The 26,985-nt window shown below is 47.1% G+C and overlaps 1 protein-coding gene and 1 long non-coding RNA gene across 6 annotated transcripts in view; both read left to right on the top strand.

Annotated features, from left to right (window-relative positions):
* Positions 1 to 26,985, top strand: part of KIRREL3 (kirre like nephrin family adhesion molecule 3) — a 546,897-nt gene that overhangs the window by 50,809 nt on the left and 469,103 nt on the right. The gene's annotated exons all lie outside the window — the stretch shown is intronic.
* On the top strand, positions 19,499 to 21,906 carry LOC309873357. Its single transcript, XR_014316309.1, has 3 exons — positions 19,499 to 19,733; positions 20,547 to 20,675; positions 21,040 to 21,906. It is a non-coding gene; the product is annotated as an uncharacterized lncRNA (long non-coding RNA).

The following is a 26,985-nucleotide window of genomic DNA, read 5'->3' as shown; positions in this document are numbered from 1 at the left end:
GGAAAATGCTCAGCCTTTGATCTCCAAGGGTGAGAGCAACCAGGGAAGAAGTGTAGCAGCCTGCGATGGTTTGAGTCTGAAAGACATCTTTATGTCACGCCACATGAAGAGGCATGGGAATCACTACTTCAGTGTTCCAGAAGGATCGGAATCATAAAGTTTAAAAACTGGAAGAGACCCAGAATCCAACTGCCTGCAAATCCCATCAAGTCCCTTTACAGCAGTTCCTGTTAGGGGTCCTTCTGCTGCTTCTTGCTGCCTTCTTGTGACCAAAGACTCACTACTGTGAAAAGATTTCTAACCCATGGTACCCAGGAAGTTCAAACACTGTTAATGAAAGCACGTCTAGAGAGACTGAGTTAGACATGTTACGAGCTCACCAGAAATCATCCCTGCAGAGCCCGCAAATTCCTACCTCAGAATGTATCTAAGGAAATGAATGAATGAATGAATCAACGTGTCATATTCCTCTCCATGTCCAATAGTAAGGAAATTAAGTGCATTAAAAACCATGTTGTAGAATATTAAGTATTAATCTGGAAACGCAGTAGTAGCTATCATTTTAAGCACTTGTTCTGTGCCTTTTCTGAAAGCTTTCTGTGTATTATTTTACTTATCCATTCAGCCCTAGTGTTTTATGGTGTGTGTGTGTGCATGTGTGTGCATGTGTGTGCGTGTGTGTGTGTGTGTGTGTGTATTTGGGAGGTTGGGAGGGTCAGGGATTCTGTGAACATTTTAGAGCTTTTGAGGACAAACTAGGCGTGTCTCCCCCCCCCCACCGCCCCCTCATCCCCTCTCCCAGCTTCTGAATTGCTGTCCAGGCCCCAGCCAGTTGCCTTCTTGAAACTGAACAAAACATTTCCCCACTTTGCTTCTTATCCTATGGTTGGTTGGGGTCAGTCACTTTTCTCCTCCCATCCAGACAAGGCAGGTCCCTCAAGAGGTAGGATTTTTTTGGAAGGCTTTGAAGAAAGCTCTGAAGAAGGGAAACTGATGGGTCTTCTAAAAGCATGTTAATGCTTAATTGTTTCTGATGTTCTTTGGGGAGCCTGGGATGCTCCTCATTTTCTTGATGTCTCAGCCTTGGGGAAGAGTTGCACTATCTGTCTTATCAGACCATGAACTTGGTTCCTACATGGCAGTTCTAGAAAGACACCACTGTTTTTCTAGCTTTGAGCATACCATTTGACTTTCCTGGACCTTAGCTAATGTCACAATGGTTAGAAGAGGCTCTAGGTTCCCTTGAGCTCTCACTTGCCCTGAGATCCTTCTAGAAACAGGAGCAGATTCATGCCCAGAGAGTTTTTCTCATGCCGTGCTTGAAACTTGATCAGTTTTTTTTAATGATAAAGTTTAATTTCAATCATATTTAGTTGGTTTCTTGTTAATTCAAAGGAGAAAGATATCAAGCGTGATAGGTATTGTACTTTAAGTTGATTACAAAAAGGATTTATTGAGGGTTAACCACTGGGTGATGGATAGAAAATCAATTACACGGTAGTTAAACATCCAATAATATGTGTTTTAATGAACAATTCATATCTAACACCTCTAATGAAATAATGAACTGTGTTGGAGTTTTGGGGTAGCCAAGCAGCCTTTGGGATATAGGAGTTAACTCTTAAGGAGCCTGACACCATGTTTTCAGAAATAGCATCTCATGGCATCATGGTATTGAGGGCTGGTTCACTTCCCATTCCAGCATGTTTCCTGACCCATCTAGAGGGAGATTCAAGACTACACTGACATCAGATGGGTCTGAAAGAGGCAATCGTCATTTTGAACTCATTAAGATGAGCTGTGCATTATGAAATCAACATTTCCAGATTTCTTTAAGTAATGTAGAGAGCCAGACCATCCTTTTTTCCATTTCATTCCAGTCTATAGAGACCCTTCTCTCCTCTGTCTGCCATATTGTCTCCCACACGATGTAGGAGAGCCTGACTCAGAACTCTTTATCTTTAAATGGGGTTTGCATGGATTCTGTTCATGAATAACTCAATTCAGTTGCTATTCATGCTTTTCCTTCTCACTACGCTGCCCAATCAAATGTGATTTCAAGACAGGAAGGGGCCAGCCATCCAGTTTCAAAACCTGCCAAGACACCCACACTTCTGGCTTCACTGAAAGTTGTCCTGGAATCTCCTGTCTCTGCTTCTGCTCTGGGTTCTGTAATAATGCGCAGCTAGTGTTTTCAACAGAGTTCACAGTTTTGTGGCTCTGGAATCAGACCATGGTAGAGTCTTTCGGCATAGTGAATTCACAGATATTTTGCAGAGTTCCTGGAGAGGTGAAGGAGAGAGCAAGGAGTAGAAGACAAGAAGAAAATAGCAGTGTTGAGGTGGCAATTGAAAACGAGAACCAGTGAAGCGGGGAGAATACAAAGTGGCTATTTCATGGGTAGAAGAACGCTGTAGGGGAGCTTCACTCGTGAGCAGGAGAAGCTGAATGAGGAAGGGACAGTGAGAGTGAGAAAGCTAGGGACTCAGAAAACACTGGCTTTAGTTGACATTGGGAGGCTCAGAAAACCAAGCTGGGGTAAGTAGGAGAGTTAACACTTGGGAGTTCGGGCTCTACAGCCTGGCAGACTAGATTTCTGGTTCATTCTGATCCTTTCTGACCTAGGTATGTGGCTGGAATGTTCTTTAACCCCTCTGGGCCTGAAGATGCAAAATCTGGGTGCTTATATCATGGACCTAGTACAAGGTCCACCACACCCTTCTCTCACTCAATAAATACTGAACAACGTGTGTACAATCGCATCTATTTTCTGTGATCATTTTGTGCAAATAAATTGCAAAAACCCACGTAGCGCATTTAATGTGTTGCCTGGTACATAATAAGTATAACCTTAATAATGGCGAGAATTATTATTGCATCTATTTTTAAGATACACAAACATCTGATTTTCTGGAGCTGTTTGATCTTATTATGTAAATGATGTCCTTCCTGTTACGAATATTGGGACCTGCTCTGTGAGCTCTTATCATAGTGACTGACATAAAACACGTTTTCAAGATAGGTTAATTAAAGGGGTCAAGTGTAGAATTTTAGAGAGCGGAGGTCACCTTACTGAACGCCAAGCCTAGCCTGTGGATTTCAGAGGCACGCCTGTGAATCCTTTTCTTACCCCTTAGAAATCCCCGTAGCAGAATGGCATTTGGTTTATGAGGAAGCGGAGGCCCAGAGAGGCTAGGTGATTTGGGCTAGGTGATCCAGTATGGGAGGATCAGACCAGAATTCTAGCCCCGGATATGCAGTTCCCAATATGGCAGCAACCAAGTCTTCCCTTCCAGGGGACTCCCTTTCAGTTCTGAGGAAGAACGATGACTTGAGACCTGGTATCTAAATTCATGGTTCTCCTTCTCTAGTCTGTTGCCTCAACCACTTGGCCCCGACTATGTAGGGTTCTTGTTCTCACAAGCCCTAGTTCTAGGGCTCTGGGTTCCAGGGCCGAATTCTTGGTAGTTCTAAGTAGATACGACTTCTGGATTCCATCTGAATTTCTAAAACACCAGCTCAGGGTCTGAGATCTGGAGAGGCCCCGATCTAGCGGTAGTCACCAAAGGCTGTCGGACGGGCCCATGAAATGTGCCAGGAACGAGGTGAAAGAGGTGTTGAGGACTGAGGTCCTCATAGCAGGATTAAGAATCAGATTGACCTGAGACAGATTAACATGAGAAAATCAGATTTAATAGGCACCTTCATGGGGAATCCATATAGATGTGGAAATTCTAAAGACCATCAGGCAAAATAAAGTACATACATTATCCCAAACTAAGGGGAAGGGAGTAAGGGTCTGGGACTTCAGAGAAAAGGAAGGCATTTCACAGGGCCATAAGAAGAGCAGATGTTTGGTAATTAGACATTTGCCCTACACATAAATGGGTCACTCAGCAAAAATACAACTGTTAATAAACCTTATTCTGGGAGAGACCCCCAATTTAGATTCTTCTATGTGTTTACAGGAGGGACACAAGTTTCTCTTGAACCCTCAGGGTCTAGTTGCCTTCAGCTCAAAATAATCCACATGCCAAAGTGGCACATTCTGGGTGGGGGGGCTGTCCTGAACCCCGTCACAAGTCTGTGCATTTGGGGAGGGAAATGGTAATTGTGCTTCTTTAGACAGTGATTCCCTACTTTTTTTGGCTGGTGTGGTGGGTTGATCAAAGGGAATTTGCCTAGAAGCAGGGACCTGGGAAGAGAAGATTTGGTGACTGTGGGGGACACCAGAACACGAAGGGGCAGGGTGTGTGAGGGCCTGCATCCAAGAAGCATTGGGTCACATTTCCCCTCTGTCCTGGTTTCCTGTAGTCCTTCCCACACCCCCATCCCCATTCCTTCGGGGCCTCAATCCAGGGACCTCTTAGAGAAAGGCCTGACACATGACAAGTCCTCAAAATGTATCTGATGGATGAAGGAGTCCATGGATCCAGGAATCCACAGATCCACGAATGAATAGAATTTTAGAGCTAAAAAGGGACCTTAATAGACTTCAAGTGATGACTATAACCAGTATCGTTGAAATTATTAATTCCAGTAAGGTGACTCCTCAAATACTAACAGAAGCTTGAAAATGAAGAATTTATCATCATTGGCATGCTTGTTGTTGTCCCAGTCATGCTGGTGGCCTGCATGGGACTTCTCCCCCTCTTTTCCAGCTACCTCAAGGAAATGGGAAGGCTACAGTGTAGAAGCCCAGCACAGGTGGGGTTATCTGTCGTGCAAAACAATGAGACTTTTAAGGGGTATAGAGGTTAGCAGCTTCCTCTGAAGGCACCAGGGGAAAACCTGAGGTGTGCTTCCCCATGACCTGATGGAACATATCTGAAGACCTGCTGAATCAGGAGGACAGACTCAAAAGATCATGAACAGCCCCAGGCCACATTCTTCCAGGGACTTTGTGGACACTTGGCGGGGGGTGGGAGTAGTTGGGGGAGAACGACTTCTTTCCAAAGGACCAGATGTGCTGGCTGGAAGGAGGGTGAAGGAAGCAGGAGCTGAAATGGGTCTGGGTTCCCTCCATGAAGTGAGCGGAGATATTCTGCGGCCCCCAAAGCAGCCCCTTACATCACACTCGGGGCTGAATGTCACCGATAGTGGCTGAGGAGCTGCAGATGCCGGGTCACCTAAGAAAGGAAGCTGGTGGTCTTGTCATTATCCATACCAGGCAGCAGCGAGATGGGGGTGGGGCAGCATAGATCAGGGCCATGAGAATCTTCGAACGTGTCAAAGCAGTTTTGTCATTGTGAAAGCAAACCCAAAGCGAAGCATAATGGAGAACTCGAGGCAGATAGAGTCTGTCAGGGAGATTTAATTTGTTTCAGAACTGAGAGAGTCGCGAGAGCCCCCGTTCTTGATTGGAGTGGACAGCGGAGAGGCGGGAGGGTGTGGGGCTGGAGCATTTCATTCCAGATAGGACTCGGGTAAACCAATCAGAGAAATGTCTTCATTAGGGTCTTGAGTAAAAGGCAAGTGGAAAGAGGGCAGAGCACAGCCTGGAGATTAAATTTGGTCAGAGCCAATATCTGACAATCCCCCATGCTGTTATCCAAATGAGAGCTAATGCAACCACGAATTAGCAGCCCCAGGAGTGATGCAGGAAGGGATTCAGCTCTCTCCAGCTCTGCCCCAGTCTAGACAGAGAGAGAAGCCACGGGAGGCTGGCGTGGCTCTCTCAAGGCATGCAGGTGTTAGCGGTGGCTGCAGGCGGCAGGGGGGCCGGGGTGGGGAGGGTGGTGGGTGTGGGTGCGAGGTGCCCCACTTGGGCTTCCCCACTCAAGTCTCCAAGTGTGAGCCTCAGTCACATCGTAGCTTGGCTCAGCCAGCTCCGGGAAGGCCCGAGGTGAGTCCCACTTCTTCTGGAAGGGTTCAGCTGCAAAGGACCCCATCCCCTCTGAGGGAATGTGGTCTTTCATCTTCTCACCTTCCTCTTGCCAACCTGGAGCAGGACTCTCTGTTCCCAGTCAGTCCTGGACAAAGCTTCCTGGCTGGTAATTGACCAGCTGGCCCCCACCCCATGGTAGCTATGCATGCGGTGAACGCGGTGTAATGGATAGGGTCGTCCAATCATTACGTCATGCATGGGAAACTAACGCAACATTGGACGTCAGCTATACCTTAATTAACAACAACACAATTAAGAAGTCCCCACCCAGCCCGAATCAATGAGTGTATCACCCTCCCCTGATAACCTGAAGAGCAGCCGTCCCCAGACTTTGTTTTCCACAGACCAGAGTGTTAATGAAACTAGAGGACATGGGGGGCCATGGGGGGGCCTTCCTTCCACTTGCGGAGGGGGGTCTTTAATGCCTGGCTTCGAGGAAGTGCCTGACCTTGACCCCTCACATCTGTCATTCTGGCCCCACTGACCCTGCAGTCGTGCCCTTTTCCCTGCCTTACAACCCACATGGCACTGAGGCCCAGAAATGTATTAGATATTCATGCATTATTGTTCATTTATCTTTTGTTCTCTTGACTTAATCTCGTCCTGGGTTTGTCCTTTACCCGTGCACCATGGTATGGTGTAAACAGGCTCTTACGTTCCGCATAGACAAAGTCAGCCCTTTCTGGGTGACTCTGTTTGTACAATGCAATCTCTAAAGGGGCCTTCTTTTGAAGATGTTGGCGATAATGATATCAGATTGTACCGAAAAGGGCAGAGAAAAGCTGTGATTAGATCCAGGAGTGAGGCGTACAGTGGCAGAGATGGGATCTCCCTCCATCCCTCCCTGGGACGGGGCTTTCACTGTCAGCGAGCAGGCAAGAGGAGAGGAAGGATGAAGATGAATGTTTTACCACGGTGGCTGCTCAAGGCCCAAAGCCTTGAGCCAGTCTCAAAAGCCAGTCCCCGAGACCCCCAAGGGAAAGGCCCAGCAGAGCAGTACCAGGGCCTATGGCACTGATGGGAACATTTATCAGAAATCAGTGTGAATGAGAGCTTTGGAACAGAGGCTTGTCCCAAGAGACTTTGTCTGCTGTGGGTGAGGAGTCAGGGGGAGATCTTAGAATAAAATCTTTTAATGTTCCTCTGCACAGCAATATAGCCTCCTTAATATGACAGATCAGAGCTCCTAGCCTACTTTACAGCCTGCGTGTTAATGAGCCAAGCCCATGGAACAGAGCCATTTGGTGTGGGGGGAGTTTGCAAACAACTTGGCTTTGAGATACTCACACAGAGAGAGAGAGAGAGAGAGAGAAGGGAGATGAGGTTGCGTTGAGAGCAGCAGGCCTGGAGGAGGAGGCCGCCTCCTTGCGATCCCTGGGACTCAAGGAAAGCCCCCTGGGAGAGTCTTGGCTCTTGGAGTGACCCCGCAGAGAGAGCCGGGGAGGACCTCTGAGACTGCATGCCACTGAAGGACCCCATTCATTAAAATAATATGCGAAACACCCTCTAGCACATGCCACAAGGCTCCCCGAATGAATGCAGGTCCCTGTCGCCGTCTGGCTGCCACTGTGTGGTGCTTCAGTGACCCTCTGCAGCTGGGAGAGCAGGGGAGGGAAGGGGACAGGGTTTTGGCAGGAAGGGGTCAGCCCTTGTTTGAGTCCGTGGTTAGGGTTATGTCCAGATCCTTTATAACCAGGATCTGGGGTCACTTTGTTGCAGTGGTACAGCGGCCGGTGTTGACTGAGCTCTTCGGAACATTGGAGATCTCGTTATAAGAACGAAGATGATGGCGATGGTGGTGATGATGATGGAGATACCACGTACTCAGGGCTTACCATGTTCCGGGGCTTCAGATGCAGGGATCATTTAATCCTTACACTCAATACTTGATAGTACTGTTACTCCAATTTTATGACCAGTAAACTGAGGCTCCAAGAGATTAATAATAGCTCGATCAGAGTTATAAAGCTCCTTAGTGACGTAGACTGCAAACGTATTTGTCACTGGGGAAGCGTGAACCGAGCTCCCTTGGAGTGTGTTTTATCACAGAATACTTGAACTGAGAGGAATTTCGGACATCATCTGGCCCAACCTTTCTCATTACTCAGGTGAAAAAACAGCAGCCTAGAACACGCAAGGGATCTCTGTAAGACGAGGCTGCCGGGAAGTGGCCACGCAGGTGTTAATAGCTGCTCTTCTGAATTCTGTGCTTTGTTCTGTACAAAAGTTTGAGCACGTTTGTTCTCCTTGGTTTGGTGTGTTGAAGGATTTTTATTTTTAAGATTTTTAAGTAACTTGTTGATGGCTGGTGGTGGTTTGAGTGGAGATGAAACTGAAACGTGATGGAACTAACCCAGGGGAAAGCTTGCGCCCATTGAGCAGTTCTGGTTGGCCTGAGTTGGAGAGCTGGTATACCCTCCATGTTCCCCAGGCACCCGTCACCTTAGATGGGAGCTGCCCTGCCTTGGGACTGTGAGGGACGGACGTGTCTGGGTCTTGTCCTGGGATCCCTGTTCATCCAGCCTTGTATCTGAACACACTCAGAGAGGATGAAGACCAGGGAACTGGGAAATGACCAGAGATGGGCCTTCTGTCTTATCCACCTGAGTGTGCCCAGCAGAATGGATGTAAATGCCAGTTTAGTCTCCCATGTGGGGCTGCCTAAGAACCACCTGGAGAGTAATTTAAAGGCAGATTCCTAAGCCCTACTCCCAGAACTTCTGATTCAGTAAGTCTAGGTTGCTGTTCATCTCTGTTTTTTAAATTGCCTCCCAGGTGATTCTGATTATCGACCAGCATCAGAGCCACCCCTGAAGGCTCTGAGGTCATCGGGCAAAAGCGCAGCAACAGGGGGAAAGATCAGCTAACAAGGATGGTCAGTTAAATGAAAAAATGGTGGTGGAAGATTTTGGGGGCTTTTGTTCTGTTACGTTTTTCGCTATTACCTCCGAGCTCCCCCCGGCAACGATGCTGAGGATGAGTCTGATGTCAAGGAACCAGAGAAAATGGAGTTATGGGTAAGATCTGTTATCTTAATGCCGGTGAAATTTTCAATAATTACAGCTTCTTGTCAAACACGGAGGCTCGGTTGAAATGAGATCATGAACAGTGTCTGAATTGTCTAGATCCGTTCTCCTCTATGTGTTATCCCTGGTAGTCAGCAGATAAAGCACCCATCATGCGAGGTCATTATCTGGATAAGTGAGGCAACTAAGAATGGCAAAGTAGCAAAAAGCAATTCTGCAGTCACCCAGCCATGAGCGAATTTGCTGGGACAACTCAGGCTGATGTGGCTGGAGGAGAGGAGAGAACCAGAGCACAGTCCAAATAGCTTGGTGACGATCATGGCCTCCTTTAGTGCTGTCGCCAGAAAGGATAAAGTCACTGCCTGTGGAAGCAAGGAAGTAGGGACAAGGGTAAGTTAGAAGAATTCTGAGACCATTCCTCGGTTCTCCAGCTGCCGGATTCCCTGAGTGAAGCATTGTGAGCCATGTGACGGGAAGAGTGTGGCAAACTCAGTATCAAGATCATGGTCTTAGCATGTGGAATGAATGTCTGGCCCCTCTGGGTCAAGCAGAGGAGAACAAAGACGCACACGCATGGGCACAGGCACCCATGCACGCATGCACACACACACACACACGCACACACACACACGCACTCCATCAAAATGGGGAAAAAGTTACTTCTCTCCGTTGTAAATTTAAATGAAGTCCGGAGTAGTGAAGGCCATTTGTAAGGTCTGCTGAGCTAATGGATTCATAATGACTTTTAAAGCTTCACTCGGGTAAGAAATACTGTTCATTTTTTAATTGCATATAATTATACTTTTTCATAATCTAGGGCAGCATAGCAAAAGTAAATCTACTGGCTTAATTATAAATCTTTTTATTATCTGGAACCCTGCTGAAATAAAAGGAAAGAAACAACTATTGTTTTTTTTAATCTAGTAAAAAGGATTTAAAAAAAAATACCCTTCATGTTAAATGAGTTATGATGCTTTTGACGGGAGAACACTGGTTTGTTCCACGTTTGATAATCTTTGGGGGGAGGGAAGGTTTTTGTGAAAGTGCCAGGGCATTCTGACCTGCCTGTGGTCCAAACAGCTTCTTGTCCTAGGGCAGTGGTCATTTGCTGGTCTGTTCAACAAGCTAAAGGAGTCCATTTTGTTACCTCTAGAGGCGGACTCTGAGAATAGCTTCAAGCTTGAAGGGGCAGGAAGGTGGGAGGTGTGCGGTGCTCCAGGAAAAGGTGGGGAGTTTGAAGAGCAGAAGCTCCCCAGAGCATAATCAGATTACTCTTTCCCCTGGGCTCCCTTTCCAATCTTCCCAAGACCCTTATAGGACCCTGTGGCCGGCTCAGAGTGACCCTGGGGGAAAAGATGTACCTCTAAAGGATACAGGATGCTAACCTGGCCAGGAAGATTCATTGTTTTCATGGAGTTAAGATTTGCTGTACTTCTAGTTTCTTGTAAAGTGGAAGTGCTGGATCCATCCCATATAGGGAAATAACACCATCTGGGAGGAGAGAGCCGAGTTTGGGCCTCCACGAGTGTGTCTGAGGGAGGGAGAATAGGCTCACACAAACACAGGGCGGTTCTCCAAGTTCAGCAATTCACGGGGTCACCCCATAAGACAGAGCCTGTCAGAGGCATCTGTGTCCAGAAGACCGCCATCTGGGTGGGCAGCAGAGGCCATTAGCCCTGGAGCCCGAGGAAGGCAGTGGGGGAGCCTCTTGGTGGCCCCGTCTCAGAGCACTTTCTGGACTGTCCCGAGGACCTGACTTCTCCCTGACCCAGAATTCCACGGTCCCTTGAAAAGGCATCAATCCTGGATGCCCCTTGTTGAAATGACTCAATTATTCCATCATTGTTGGGGAGGCAGGGAACCCAGAAAGAAAAACTAATTAAGCTCTTGAAGGCTGACTAACCCACTTGGGCCTGATGGAGATGAATGGTCTTGAAGCCATCTCAGAAGGGGGACATTACTTCCTGAAAGGAGCCAGCAGTTAGCAATTAAATCCTCTGAACTACTTTTCTCCAGCCTGCCCCAATTCCAACTCCATGCCCAGACCCCCATGGTACCTCTGTGGCCAGACTATAGTTGTCGGGCTTAGAATGCTGGCCAAGAACTGCTTCTCTCTTGGAAGCCTCTGCCCGGGCAGCCTTCCCTGGGACTGGTCTTGACGGTGACATGGAGCTTCCCTTCTCCTCGCTCTGACTCCAGCCTCCAGACCGCTGTCCTCAGGCCTGTGCTGCCAGAAAGCAGCGTTTTGATTTGGAGAAGGAAGCAGAATCACACCTGTCCTGTGGAGAGCTCCTTCATTGCCCTCTGATGCCTGCCACCGGTGTGGGCTTCCTGGAAGAGGTGAACTTTAAGGTACAAAAGTGGTTGTAAACAGTGAAAAGAGAATCCTGTCCAGAAAGTTTCTTTTTTTTTTTTTTAATTTTATTTATTTATTTGACAGAGAGAGAGAGAGAGATCACAAGCAGACAGAGAGGCAGGCAGAGAGAGAGGAGGAAGCAGGCTCCCCGCTGAGCAGAGAGCCCGATGTGGGGCTCGATCCCAGGACCCTGGGATCATGACCTGAGCCGAAGGCAGCGGCTTAACCACTGAGCCACCCAGGCGCCGCCAGAAAGTTTCTTTAAGTGAGAGTTTAAAGTATGAACTTTGCCCCATCGATGCAAGCATGATGACTTTTACTCGCCAACCTGAATCGAGCTAGGAATCATCCAGCTCCATATCCAGGCGTGTAATTCTTTTTATCGGCTGGTCACTTAATCCTAGGGAGTGTGCTTTTATTCCTCTAGACCCCCCCTCATAGCAGTCAAGATACATGCCAGTTCAAAATCCTGGCACTGGCACTTCACTTGAACAATGTACTTGACCTTTCGTAACCTCAGTGTGCCCATCCATAAAATGGGTATAATACTATCTAGTTTGTACAGTTACAAGAATTAGAGAAAAGGCAAGTACCTCGTGAAGTCAGAGGCCTTGGACCTTCTCGGTGCTCCATAGGTGGCTTTTGTCATGGTCACGGTTGTTGCTGTATTACTAGATTCAGAAAACTGGGTGCGAGTTGCTATTTTTCCAGTGGTTGGCCATTTGACCTTGGATGAGTCGCAGAGGTTGTCAAAGCCTTAGTTTTGGCATCTGTGAAGCACATATCATGATTTCTACCTTACCAGGTAGGGAGAGGCTTGGCAACAACAAACACAACCCAAGCACCGTGATTTAAAGCAGCAAGCTTAATTCATCTCGCTTAATATGTCTTCCAGGGAGATGCTGTGAGAATTGGTCTGGCAGTTAACCGTGTCAGGACAAGCAATCCTGGGGGCTCTCTGGGGCCCTCTGGGCCTTTTGTACAGGCTTCTCCTCTTGTGCTTCCAATATGTCTGCTGTCCCTTAAAGGCACCATCACTTCTTCTAGGCACAGAGAAAGCGGAAGAGGAGGGGACAGCAGATCTGCCTCTTTGGGTCCGGAAAGCCGAAGCTTTCCCCAGAGCCCAGCCAGCAAACCGATGCCCACATCTCAGTGACTGCAGCTGGATGAGGGTCAGGCCAGTCAGCCAGCGGTGTTTGCCTCACATCTGCTGATGGGGCCATGAGAACAGATGGGCCAGTGTATGTTAAAGCGTTTTGTAAGAGCTTCACAAAAGTAAGTTATTATCCTTCCTCTGGCTCTTGTACAAAGGAGAGGCCAGTCTACTGGTAAGTGATAACTGTATTGTTCAGGCCTTTTAACCCCCACAGAGATAAATGGAAGGCATTCCGAAGGCAATGGTTGTTTTAGTACTAGCCCATAGGTCATATCCTCTTTCTGACCAAGCTGGGGGTTATCCTGCCTCACTCTGCCGGTGAGATGATATTTGAATTGGGCTTGGTGACTTCAATTGTCTCTGCTTGATAGAAGTAGGAGGCTACGTCCTAGATAAATACAGCGAATTTCTAGTACCAGCAGGAGGTATTCCTGAAAGGCTCGTTTGCCAGTAATGGGGTGATGTTAAATTAATCATAGGTAGTCTCCTTAATGTGTGCCCTCCCATTCACGTACCCTCCTGACATCCTTAATAAGCATCTGCTATTTTTAACAGCTTTATGGAGGCATGATTTACATACCATAAAATTCACTAAGTGCACAATTGAATGATTTTTAGTAAATTTACACAGCTGTGCAACCGTGACTACAATCTAGGTTTAGAATAATTCAGTCTCCCTCCGAAAGAAGACCCCTGCCAATTTGCAGCCAAATCCCCACAACCCCACCCACCCTCACCCTGCTCCAGATAATTACTGAGCTATATTCCGTCTCAGGATTTGTCTTTTCTGAACATTTCACGTTGACACAGTTATACAACATGTACTCTTCTGTGTCTGGCTTCTTTTACTGAGCGTGTTGTTGAGGGTCATGTTGTAGCATGTGTCATTAGTTTGTCCATTTGTGTTGCCAAATAATATTTCATTGTAGGGATAAAGAGTCGTCGACGAACATGTCAGTTCCTTCCACCCTTGGCTATTATGAATATGCCGCTGTAAATATTCACATATACGTCTTTTTGTGGACATGCATTTTTATTTCCCTTGGGTAGATCTCTAGGAGATGAGTTGCTGTGCCTCATATGATAACTTTATTTGTAACATTTTAAGAAACCATCAAGCTGTTTTCCACATTTTAGCACATTGCTACATTTGTTACCATCAATGAACCTGCCTGGACACACCATTACCCAAAGTCTATAACTTACATTATAGGGTTCATTCTTGGTGTTGTCCACTCTATTTATGGGGCTTTGACAAATGTATAATGACATGTGTCCATCGCTAAGGCATTGTACAGAATAGTTTCACTGCCCTAAAAACGGTCTGTGCTCTACCTATTCATCTCTCCTTTCCCTCTGACCCCTGGCACCCATTGATCTTTTTACCGTCTCCATAGTTCGCCTTTTCCAGAATATCATGTAGTTATTCATAAAGTATAAAGCCTTTCAGATTGGCTCCTTTCACTTAGCAATATGCACTTAACTTTCCTCTGTATCTTTTCATGGCTTTCATCAGCTCATTTCTTTTCAGCCCTAAATAATATTCCATTTATGGATGTACATTGATTTATCCACTTACCCATTTCTACTCAAGGACATCTTGATTGCTTCTAAGTATTGCCAGCTATGAAGAAACCTGCTACTATAAATAAAAATCTGGGCACCTTGGTGGCTCAGTGGGTTAAGCTTCTGCCTTCAGCTCAGATTATGATCTCAGAGTCCAGGGATCGAGCCCCACATCGGGCTTTCCTACTTATCAGGAAATCTGCTTCCCTCTCTCTCTGCCTGCCTCTCTGCCTAGTTATTATTTCTGTCTCTCTCAAATAAATAAATAAAATCTTTAAAAAAAATCTATGCAGGGGTTTTGGTGTGGACATAGTTTTCAACCTAAATATTTACCTAAATAGGTAAATATGAGTATGCTTATTGGATCATAGTATATGTTAATTTTATAAGAAATTTATAAGAAACTGCCCAATGAACTTCCAAAATGTTGGTGCCATTTTGCATTCCTACCAGCAATGAATGAGAGTTCCTGTGGCTCCACATCCTCACCAACGCTTGCTGTTGTCAATGTTCTGGATTTTGACCATTCAAATAGGTGTGTAGTGGCATCTCTTTGTTGCTTTAATTTACAATTCCATAATGACATAGGATAAGAAGCATATGTGTATTCACCATGGGTGTTTCTTCTTAGGCGAGGTGTCTCTTCAGGTCTTTTGCTCATTTGTTAACCTTGTTGTTCATTTTCTTATTGCTGATTCTCAAAAGTTCTTTTATATTTTAGATAACAGCCCTTTATCAGATACGTCTTTCACATATTTTCTCTCAGTCTGTGACTTGTCTTCTCATTCTCTTTTTGCCTTTTAAATTGGGTAGTTTGTTTTCTTGTTATTTTAAAAGAGTTATTTCTGTGTTCTGGATACAAGTTATTTATCAAGTATTTGATTCAAAATGTTCTTCCACTGTGTGCCTTATCTTTTCATTTTCGTCTTTTGAAGTGTGGATGTTTTTAATTTTAATGAGATCCAAATTCTTCATGTATTCCTTCATGGATCCTGCTTTTGTAGTTTATCAAGACACTCTGCCTCACCCGAGGTCACACTGGTTTTCTACTGTTTCCATTTAAAAGTTGTAGTTTTAGCTGTAACACTTAGTTCTCTATCAATTTTGGGTCAGTTTGTGTGGTGTGAGGCAGGAGTGTAAATTCACACTTTTGCATGTGACTATCCAACTGTTCTAGCACCATTTGTTGAAAAAACTATTCTTCTCCCATTGAATTGCTTTGAATCTTTTCAAAATGTCAATTAGCCATAAACATAAGGGTTTACTTCTGGACTCTCAATTCTGTTCCATCAATTTAAATGTCTGTCCTTATGTCAGAACCAGACTGTGTGGGTTAATGTAACATGTTTCAGAATTGGGAGATGTAAATTCCATAGTATGTCAACTTTGTTCTTTTTCAAAATTGTTTTCTTAGGGGTTTCTTGCATTTCTATGTAAATCTTGGGATTGGGATGCCACATTTCTGAAAAAAAAAATAACAAAACTCTGCTGAGATTTTGGTAGGAATATATTTCTAATGATATCATGATTTGGGAACAATTGCCATTTAATATTATTGAGTCATCCTATCCACAAACATGAAAAGTCTCCACTTACCAAGAACTTCTTTAATTTCTCTCAGTGATTTTTTTAATTGGCAGTGTATGAATTTTTCATTCTTTTGTTAGATGTCATTCCTCAGTGCTTTCCTGTTTTTGATGCTGTTGAAGATGTTGAATGTCTTAATTTTTGTGTTTGGATTATTGCCAGCATTTAAAAAGAAAATTAATATCTGTATCTTGATCTTATATCCTGTGAGCTCATTGAAATCATTTATCCTACCAATTTTTTTGGAGATTGCTTAGGATTTCTCACCTCTAGGATCTGCTACAAACGCAAACAGTTTTCCTTCCTTCTTCTTGGTTGCCAAGTGTCTGTTATTTGATTTGGAATGTCATAAAACATTCACAAAGAGTGCAGAAGAGGTCTCCAGGGGAGACCAGATGAGAACTGGGGTGGGAGGCAGGGCCTGCAAATTGGAGGTCGGTGGCAGAAGGGATGGGAAGTTTCTCCTTAGGCTTTAGTGACTTTAGGCTCCCTATTCATTCCCCAAGGTGCTAGCATGAAGGAACCACCATTCAAAAGCCATGCCTGGGTCTGATGGTAGGGACTTCGATGGAGAAACAGGAGACATATTATTTTTGAGGCCCTCCTAGTGAAATGGAACAACTCCAATATTTTTTTTTTCCATATTTTTTTTTTCCACTTGTTTCATGAAGAAATGGTTGGTTCCTCTCCCATTAATCTGGATGTCTTTTTCTGCTAAGCAAGGACTGGCTGGCACCTCAACTCTTCCGAATGGAGATGGAGAAATAGTGACACAGAGTTGGCCAACGAACTGTGGAGAAGGCCTTGAGTCTATCTGCCACCACAACAGTAATTCCAACCTTGAACAGCCATGCTTCCTCCTCTCCAGCGAAGTTCCTTTTAAATAATGCCTCATTATTTAAAATGCAATGGCTATTACTGCTATGTGAGCTGTTATCTATTTATGTTGACTATTAATAAATTATTAGACCATATTGTGTGGGTTTTAATAACTCCATAGGAAGAGAAGCATGGCCAGGAGGTGAAATCTCAGGCAATTACAAATTCATAGGTTGAGTTAATTTTTTTCTAACACACAGAAGCTGTTCACTTACAAGTAAATTAAATACATAGGCCTGTTGCCCTTACTTAGAATTCTGGTCATGCAAAGAGAAGAGACTCGCAGCAGATGCACAGTTCCTGGCAGGGAGAACCTGCGGGGAGCAGGCCAGAGCTGGGACTGCCCAAGGCAAGACCTGCCGCTTGTTGGGTCGTATGCATTGAGCCTCGCCCTTCAGTGTGGGCCGGAAACCTCCATCAGGATATGAGTGGTGACGGTCACGGCCATATCTGTGTGAGGCTAAGCAGGGCTTTTAAAATGTATTATTCTAAATCAGCCTTGAAATAGGGCCCCCCAAACGGGCCCGCTTGACTGCTTCCCAGATGAGACCCAGGACACCGCTCCCACTCATGTCCTTGCTTACTCTAGACAAACCAGGGCGAGGCTATTTGAAAATCAGAATTAGAGTGTCAGCCAGGGAGATTCTTGATGAACTCTGCTCTGAGAGGTCAGACAGAGGCAAAGAAAGCACCACGCTTCAGCCGCAAAATGGAAATGGACTCCAATCATTTTCTTGTCAGCCCGGATTTTAAAATCAATACCCAGCCTCCTTGATACATTCTTATTCCTTTTCTTCTTTTCTTGCTGTCTGCTGAGGGTGATGATGGATTTCCTTCTCCAGCTAGCTGTGGATAAAATCCTTCTTCTCTCCTTGGGACAAGTGTGCCATGTCCACACCCATGCAGGTGAGAGCAAACTTGCTTTCCCGGCTCTCTCCAGGGGGTGGCACGCCTCACCCCTGTGCATCTTTCCTCATGGTCTTTCCCCCTTGCTGTGAGGGGCTGACTCCGCCTTTCCTCCTTCATTGCTCCCATCTGGAAGCCAGGGACAGTCTTTCCTAAGATGTCAGGAGGAAGAATGAATACACATACATGGCTGTTTCCATTCCACAGTCAAGTTATTGACACACTGGTACTACTCATGATCGTCACCCTTAGCCTTGCTGCTAGAAGACGGATTTGGACACAAAGCAGGTTCATTCTCCAGGATAGCCATCCTAGGGTCCTAGGGTGTCTTTTCAGGGGAGTTTTCTAAAGAAACTTTTTTTTTTTTTTAATTTATTTGACAGACAGAGATCACAGGTAAGCAGAGTTGCAGGCAGAGAGAGAGGAAGGAAAGCAGGCTCCCTGCTGAGCAGAGAGCCCGATGCGGGGCTCGATCCCAGGACCCTGGGATCATGACCTGAGCCGAAAGCAGAGGCTTTAACCCACTGAGCCACCCAGGCGCCCCCTTAAAGACACGTTTTAGAAGGTTGTCCCCAGCCTGGATCCCAAAAATGCCATGGGCTCCTGGAGCATCAGGAGGTTCTTCTTTGGAATTCCCTTCTTGTTCACATGAGCATGGGGAATGCTGCAGAGTGATTGACAAGGGAAGGAGCAAGGATGGAGGGAGTGAGAGAGAGAGGGAGGGAGGAAAGGTGGCTAAGAGATTCCATTCTGTCCATTCATTCACTCAGGCTTGATTTCAGAACACACTGTGTGCCAGTCACCCCAATAGGTAGGGGCCAGGCATAGAGCAGCACCCAGGACAGAGGCCTTTCTCCCAAGAAGCCTATTGACGAGATGGGGAGGCAGACAATGGATGTAAATAGACAAACAGCAAGGATCTGCTTAAGTTCTGTGTCAGGATAGTCACAGAGGGTTGTGGGAGTTCAAAGGGAGGGCATTCAGTTCCCCCGAAGCTTTCTGAAGGGTGACATTAACCCTTGTCATGCGTGGGAGTGGGAGATGGATGGGGAAACTGTATAAACAGTTTCTGTGTATACAGAAGCCTGGAGAAAAATGACTGGCAACCCTGGCAATTTCAAGCTGCGTGAGTGTGGCTGGAAAAGAGCATGGAGTAGAAAGTGACAGGTCAGGAGGTTGGTGGTCAGTCTGTAGCCCACGAAGAGCTTGGTAAGAGGCCATGTGAAGGATTTAAGACGCAGTCCTGAGAATGGGTTTGTTACCAGGGAGTGATTACATGAGCAGAGAGCAGTGTCATAAGACCCTCTAACTGCATTAGGTGTCCATGGGTGGCGGGGGAGGGAGGAAGACAGGAGCCTGGTATGAAGGAGGAGACTGGCCTGGACGGAGTGGTGACCTGGGAATGAAGAGAATCCAGGGACCCATCCCTTGTCCTCAGTGGGATCCTTGGCGAGGGTTCCATACAGTCATGGCAGGGAAGAATAGAAGGCTTCAACCAAGCAACCGGCTATGTAACAGAAACTGCTTTTCTGCTTAGAGAAACTTTGAGGGAGGAAGGGGAAACCTCTGCCGCAGGGCCCTAGAGAGCTCAGGAAGGTAAGGAGAGGCTTGCCCCAAACTCTGGAGGAGAATGGGAAGGTCATGGGCACCCGGCATGGACTTGGAAACAGTCAGGAGTGGCCTGATTCCAATGCACCAGACTCAGGGCTCAACGGGCAAGGGTGGAATCCAGAGTACAAAGACTAGAGGAAAAGAAGGTTTTGGAGAGCACAATGGGGTTCATTCATGAACTTACCAGGTTGCTCCTGTTACCACAGTAACATGTCAAGGGTTTTGTGGATCTGGGAGAATTAAAAAAAAAAAAAAAATCCCTGAGTTACAGTACTCAAAGCAAATTAGGTCAGTGTTACGAGTTATTAATTTTAATGCATTAAGAAAAGTGTGCAGGGGGGAGTGAAGGGTTTTATTTTTTTTCAAACACAGCAAATGGGAAGCAGCAAAAAGTACAACAATAATTACGCTGAAAGCAAAGTGAAGTGTTCCATAAAATGTAAGAAATGAAGAAATTACACCCCCCTCCTTCCTCCTTCCTCGAGCGTGGTTTGGAGTCGGTGTGGGAGGTAGGTGGCTCTCCCACGGCCTTCTGATGCAATTACGAGTTCTCATTTCACTTCTTTGTGCTCTGCCGCGAGGTGTTACTTAAAGCCGAGCTGAAGTTCAGTGCCAGAAAGAAAGCACAGGGGGTGCGTTTTTCTGGGCTGGGTTATGTTGAGTGTGAAATCACTCATAGGCAAATGTGCAGTCTGACGAAGGGAAATTGGAAGCCGTGAATAGATTCTCCAGGAACTTTCGTGCCCACGGGGACGCCGGGTGAGCGAAGGTTTTTGGTTTCTGGGGCTGGTTGACTCACTCTGGCAGCTTCCTTCCTGGACGGAGCTCTGGGTCTCTGGGCTGCAAAACTGGGTCATGTGCTGTTGCTGCTCCAAGAGATGGTGTTGTGTTTTGTCCTGTGTTATTGGACTTCCTGTTGTTGTTGTTGTTTTACGTGACTGTTTTCTGTCCGATCGGTTTGGCTTTGCTGTTTTGCTGTTTTGGAGGCAAGTCAGAAATGCCTCGTTCCCGATGGTGGTGTGTGTGGATTTGACCTCCTGCATTTTAGGCACAAAAGGTCTTGTTCTCACCCTGACCCTGCGTGCCTTTTCCTGAACACATCCTTGTCACATGCATGCCCACAGCTCTCCCCCCTCACTCCCCATCTGGGTGGCGTGCGGGTCCTCAGGTGCATTTTAGGCCTGTGGGGAGAATCTAGGACTCAGCGCTAGGCTGTGGTGGCTTCGTCTCTTCTGACCTCTTCCTGGGGCCTGAACACTCTGTCCTACTTGAAACACTCTTCTCCTCTGCCTGTAAGAGAACTTTCTCTCGTGCCCCTTTTCTCCTCTCCCTCACCACCCCGTGCTACCTCCCCACTCTGACTTCTGTTCCCTGCCTGGGTTCTTAAAAGCACATGTGGACTCAACACCTACCACCCGCCCCCTTCTCTGTTTGCTCCTGACTTCCTTCCTTCCTTCCTTTATTCATTCATCCTTTCTTTTTGCCAGTCAAGAGCTTTTCTTGTGACTCTTGAGCCTGTAATTTGGCCTTAATTTTTTTTTTTTTAAGATCTTATTTATTTGACAGAGAGAGAGAGAGAGAGAGAGAGAATGAGAGCACAAGCAAGGAGAGAGCAGCAGACAGAGGGAGAAGGAGAAGCAGGCTCCCTGCCGATCAAAGAGCCCAATGCGGGACTCGATCCTAGGATCCTGGGATCATGAGGTGAGCCGAAGTCAGACGCTTAACCGACTGAGCCACCCATTGGCCTTAACTTCTAACATAAGCTCAGAGGAACCAGTGAGGTACCACCAGCCATGTAGGTCATCAACACTACGAAACCATTTGTTTTAAAACTAAACTCAGCTTCTGCCTCTCCTCAGCGGCCTTAGCTGTGACTCCACCCCACTCTCTGTGCGTGGATAATGCTTCTGAAGTAGCCCACAACTGTCCCTGTCGTCCTGCTGCCCCCATCAGGCCTGAGCTCCAGTCCCTGCCCTCTCCAGCCCATTTGGAGCCGCTCTCCCAGACACAGGGCCGGTCTGGGGAGGGCCTCCCCTTTCTGAGCCACTCTCTGCACTGATTTCAGAGTTCTTGCGAAACCCGCACCTGATTGGGAGCATTCCCTGCCTGTGGGCCTGCCTGCAACAGGTAAAGATGAAGTAGGAAGCGTTTCCAGGCCCAGGGAAATCTGGCCTCCAGCCATCAACTTCCCCTCTCTCATTTCCAGCCACTCTTCCCCACTCCACCGTCCAGTCACACACCTGCTCTTCCTAAACGCCCTGTGCGCGTGCGTATGTCTGAGTCCTTGCTCCCCGTCTTCCCTCTGATGGAATCCATCCTATCTCCTCTCTGCCTCGCGAGCTCCTACTTATCCTCGAAAGCCCATGAAGCTCCCATGAAGACTGAGTCCCCCTTCTCTGGACTCCTGCAAAATACCAGACTGAAGCACTTCCCACAGCACATTGTGTGTGGGCACATTTCTGGCTCCCGCGTTAGGTCACAACCCCCTTCAGAAGTGCCGCCTCTGAAACTTCACCCCAAATGGAAACACTTTGCCCTTGTTACGCTTGATTCACGTCTTACTCTTTTTCTCAGCTCAATTCTCTGCTCGTAATGGGAAAACCGTGAGATTTCATCATAACCTACTTAAGACTGTCGATCCCAAAGGTGGCAAGACCTAAATGAAATGAGAGACAGAAGGTCGGGAAATATGGCTCAGGTGGCCTCCTCTGGAAGACAGGCTCTCTCTGAGGTCACAGGTTCTAAGAATGGATACTCGGAGATTTTGAGAACACAGGAGCGCTCCAGATGAGTGACAAAACCAGTCCCGTCCCTGACTCTTCTATGACTCTTGCTGCAGGTTCAAGGGGCTGGCAGGTTTGGGAGCAGTGAGGGAAAAGCCCTTGAAATTCTGGTTTCTTTTCTACTCTGTTATTAATTAAATGTAGTAAAAGGCTTGTTGACAGTTTTCTGTAAAGCAGTCCAAAGGGAGAGTGGTCAAAGGAGAACTTTCATTTTTCATTTATTAAAATAATGCATTATTTTAACGACAAAGGCAGAAAGAAAAACGTAAGCCTGGTGGAATCTCACAGAAGTCCAACAGATCTCACGCCTAGCATTGCTGAGTAGGAAAAGATAGAAATAGTGTGTGCCCTTGGGTAGTAGTACCCGTCAGTATATCTGTGTGTACACACGCAGTCAGAAATTCCACCAATATTTATTGAGAAACCACATGGTGGTCAGGTATGCAGTATGTGTGTGTGTGTGTGTGAGAGAGAGAGAGAGAGAGAGAGTGTGTGTGTGTGTGTGTGTGTGTGTGTGTGTGTGTGTGCGCGCGCGTGTGCGTGTGTACACGCATGTGTGCTGTTCCTGGCAGTAATTTGTACAACCCCATCTCCTCTGTCTGGCACATTCTAGACACAGGGCGTAGGGGAACAGATTTTTTTTTTTTCCCAGAAGCTAATCTACCTTGTGAGTGGAAAGCTCCACTTTAATTGATTCTATCTTTCAAGATCCAAGTAACCTATAATCTCGGCTCCGTTGTCAATATTTTGCCTGCATCTTTCCTCAGCCTTTAACATGCAGATAGGGCCGCCCGAGAGCTGCTGTCACGGCTCAGGGTAATAATCTGCTTTTGATTTCTTTTCCCTTCTTTTTTCCTACACCTTCTCTCCAATCCACTAAAATGGGGGAAAATCCATAGCGATCAGAAAAACTTCCGACCGAGACATCTTTCTCCTTTCCCTTTCATCCACCCCCCCACCCCCGCCCTCATTAGTATTCAGAAGCTACTCAAACCTTAGAGGTTTCCATGCTGCTCGGCTGTGCACGGCATCCCAACCAGAGTGGCGAAAGACGTCCTCCCCGGACACGTCGCAGTTCCTCTCGGGTCGGTGCCAGGTGCCTTCCAGCATGCTCCCGGGCATGAGTCGGGCAGCAGGGCACTGGGGCCGTGATGGCGTTGGTCCAGGGCCTTCTGTGGGGGCACAGAGGGCTCGTAAAGATGGGAATTCAGCAGGGAGCTGTCCCTGACACTACACGCTACTCAGGGGGCCAGGGGAAAGGGGTCTTCCAACAACTGCCCCTCAGAGCCACGGTGCTGTCCGGGGCAGACCTGGGAGGGGAGCCCTCAGGACTCTGTCGTGGCTCCATGGGGAGCTGCACGATCACTTATGACAGGGAAAAAAACCTCCGATTAACCTAGGAGGCTCGCTGATGATACTGAGCGTGTGCTAGGAATGCTTCATGTAAACGTTCATTCTCGAAAGCCTCGAGCTCGGCATTCTTCTCTCCATCTTCCAGAAGAGGAAACTAAATTGCTTGGCTGAAGGGGCACAGCGAGCAGGTGGTGGTCCAGATTTCAAAGCCAGCTGCGCCAAGCACCTGCCCTTTGTCTGTGAACCAGGATCTTCTTGGCTCCTGGAGAGGTGGGCGGGGGCCTGAGGTGATGTGTGGTTGAGGAGTCCAAGGCCCGGGGATGCGAGGGAAGGGGAGGGTCGTGCAGGGCTGGATGCCAGGGGAAGAGAGCCAGAGCCTCTCAGCACTACGACTGCCCGCCTGAGGACAGGTTACGCTTCTGAAAATGGATGTCCCAGCTCCAGGTGTGCCTGGTTTCTGTAAGCCTCCCGCTGGCAGAGAGCCCTGTCATCTGATGGCTGTAGATACAGCGAGGAGAGGAAGGGCTGGAGAAACAATGGCAGAAGGGGGAAAGAGAAGACAGGTGCGTGCACTCACGGGGCCTTGGCCAGGGAGCAGTGGCAGAGATGGGAGGGAAAGAAGAGGGAGCTGAGATGATTTTAATGCTCTTACCTTAGCCGAGTCCCTGGTGGTGGCTCTGGGATGTTGGCTATTCTGAGCTGTGTGGAGAATGAAGCTGGGGGACTGGCGGTCACTGACAGCAGGAAGACTTAATGCCAGGGGGGAGAGGGCAGACTGGGCAAACTCCCAGGCACTGACATCTGCTCTCCAACTCAGCCCTCGTGCTGAGCTCATTCCAGCCCAATGGCCTCTTCCATTTAATCCATAAATCCCTGTGATGCCTCGGGTGGCCTCTGTGACTCTGTGCCTGTGTCATGGGGCAGCCACTGAATTTTTCTGCTCTCCACTCCATCCATTTTTTCCCTCGTAGGCTGTCATCATTGACTTACACGCTGGAGAAAAACAGATGCTTGCTGCTGCCTGGCAGACTCGTCATGAGTGTGTGGCCTCCATTCACCTGTCGGGATGTGTGCACATGCGCAGTAGATCCCACAGCACTGACAGCCAGGGGAAAGGGCAGGAGAACCTTCCAGTTATCAGTAGATTGTAATGGGGGGAGGGCGGGGGGAGATGGCAGTGGTACCTTTGCAAGGGCTGCCATGATCCTATAAACCCTCACCCTTTTCCTTGTGGAAGGAAGGAGCTTGGGAAAATGCACAGCTCTTTCTAGAACAACCTCTTTCAAGACTGTGTGCACCCCTTTTTCTTTTCCCTAAAGCACAACCCCTAGGGATTTCCTTTTATTTCTTTTGCTGTCTCCTGTACCACCATAAACACACACACACACACAGCCACAGCCACAGCCACAATGAATATCCTTGCGTTTGGGAAGTGAAACATACTAATAACAACTTGCATTCCCAATATCCAGAGAAGCACATTAGGAGGGGCAGAGAAATGAGGTGAGCGTGTCTGTGGGAAAGGGACGAGTCCGTAGCCGGGTCCAGTTAGTGCCCAGAGTCAAGCCACAGCAGGAGTGAGGGGAAGCATAAGGACAGGCACTTTGCTTGGAGAGATGAGGATTTTAATGAAGCAGAGCTTCTCTTTTTCTTTAACCCTTCTTCCAAATCCCCAGATGACCCTGCCTTTTAATAAATGTTGCTCTGGGCCAGTTTCTGGGAGAGAGCAAACAGAAGCCGAAGAGTAGTCAGTGAGTGGGGTGTGTGAAGCCAAATTTCTTCCTTATGGCAAATGAACAGATACAATAATGACATAACATTAATAGGCACTGGGCTTCTTGTGTTTCTCAAAATCCTCTTCTTTTAGATCCCAATCATGTTTTTTTCACTGAACAAATATTTTTGCAGCACATGATAAGCATCGGGTTCTACGTCGGGTGCTGGGAGAAAGCTGCCTGAAGGATGTAAGCAAGAGAGTTAGAAGATTTAATTTGTGATTTGAAAGGTCCTTCTCTACCTTGAGAAGAATGGTTGAGCCAGAAGAGGAAACTAAAGCAGGAAATCAGTTGGATGGATTCTTCCAGGTGAGAGATATGGTGATCTGAGCTAGAAAGTGGAGAAGGAGCAGAGGGTAGAGTCAGAAGATGAATAACCCACCAGCCACAAAACTACTTAATGATTACTGACTATCTATAAGGCACTATGATAGATGCTGGGAATAGACAGCAATATTTATGAGTATGATAAAAGAAGGCAGTGATGGGTCATAGGAAAAAGAAGAAGACATTGACCACTGGGTGAACAGAATAGCCCCTCATGGTGATTGAGATCGTGTGAGGAGGAGAGCATTTGGGGGGGGGCAAAGCTCTGAGTTTCATTTTGGACACGTTGAGGTGGAGTTGCTGATGGGACCTCTAGTTAGAGATGTCCGGGAAAAAATTTGGGCTTGTGGGGCTGAAGCTCAAGAGAGGAACCTTCTCTGGGATTATGGAAAGAGCCTTGGCAGAATTCTTAGTGGATGCCAACATTTAAGGACGGGGATAAAAAAATGGGGGGGTTCACAAGGCAGATGGGGAAGAGATGTCCACAAAAGTAAGAAGAAAGCCAGGAAAGGATGCTGTCCTAGAAACCCAGGCAAGAATGTTTCAGTGAGAGATAAATGACCCTAGTGATATTGAGACAACCAGTGGCCGTTGGAATTCAGGGCAATGAGGTCATTAAACCACAGAGAAAGACATATAGGAGGCAGAGTAGACATGGACACTGGAACACTGTGGGCTGAGGAAGGAGTGGCAGTGAGAAATCGGTCCCTTAAAGGTATACAACCCTTTCAAGACATCCTGCAGTAACTAAAGAGGAGCCAATGGGAAGTGGCTGCAGGAATCCAGAGTGAAGGGGGAGTTGTTGCTGCTGCTCTGTTTTGAAGATGGGAGAGATTTCATGTATGTTAATCCTATGGAGAAGGAGAGGGGGTAAAATTGACAGGAAAAGTTCCCTTGAACTTGAGTTGAGGGAAAGAAAATCCACAGCAGGGATGGAGGGATTAGCCTTATCTGGACAGTGGTATACATTTCTCATGTAACAGGAGGGAAGGTGGGAAGGATTGGGATGGGTAATATCAAGATGATGGGTTTGGATACAAGACATTGAGAAAAAACACTTAGCTGTTGACATCTGCTTTCCCCGGAAAGTAGAGTTTGAGAAGAGTGGAGAAGGTTTGTATGAGCCTTTGTGGGGAATGGCAGATCTGATTATAGAAGCTCAGAGGTGTTGGAGATGGTGTTGGGGTTGAGGGGTGCAGTAGAGGTTTGTAGATCATCCATTAAAGTGGGGCCAATCTGAGCATTGGCGTCATTATATCCAACTCTTCTCAACTTCCCAGAATTAGGCACAGAGAAGATCATCAAGGGATCTGGGGTTGGGGTTTTCTAGGAAGGTAAGATGTAAGGACGAGTGGTCAGTGCAGTGGTTGAAGTAATGGACAACAGGATCTGAGCTGGATAAGGAAGAAAGTGAATGTGCAGAGCTTTATAGGTTAGGGAGAGGGAGGCTACAGAGTGGTGACCAAGAACACATCTGTCTTAAAACTTATTCTGGGGGGACGCCTGGGTGGCTCAGTTGGTTAAGCAGCTGCCTTCGGCTCAGGTCATGATCCCAGCGTCCTGGGATCGAGTCCCACATCGGGCTCCTTGCTCGGCGGGGAGCCTGCTTCTCCCTCTGCCTCTGCCTGCCATTCTGTCTGCCTGTGCTCTCTCTCTCTGATAAATAAATAAAATCTTTAAAAAAAAAAAAAACTTATTCTGGGAAGGGCACCTGGGTGGCTCAGTCGGTTTAGCTGGTTAGGTGTCCAAATCTTGACTTCGGCTCAGGTCATG

The sequence above is a fragment of the Mustela nivalis genome (assembly GCF_964662115.1).
Source record: "Mustela nivalis genome assembly, chromosome: 9".
In the NCBI taxonomy this organism is placed as follows: domain Eukaryota; kingdom Metazoa; phylum Chordata; class Mammalia; order Carnivora; family Mustelidae; genus Mustela; species Mustela nivalis.
Note: the sequence above shows the minus strand (reverse complement) of the source record. Positions and strands in the feature narration are given on the sequence as shown.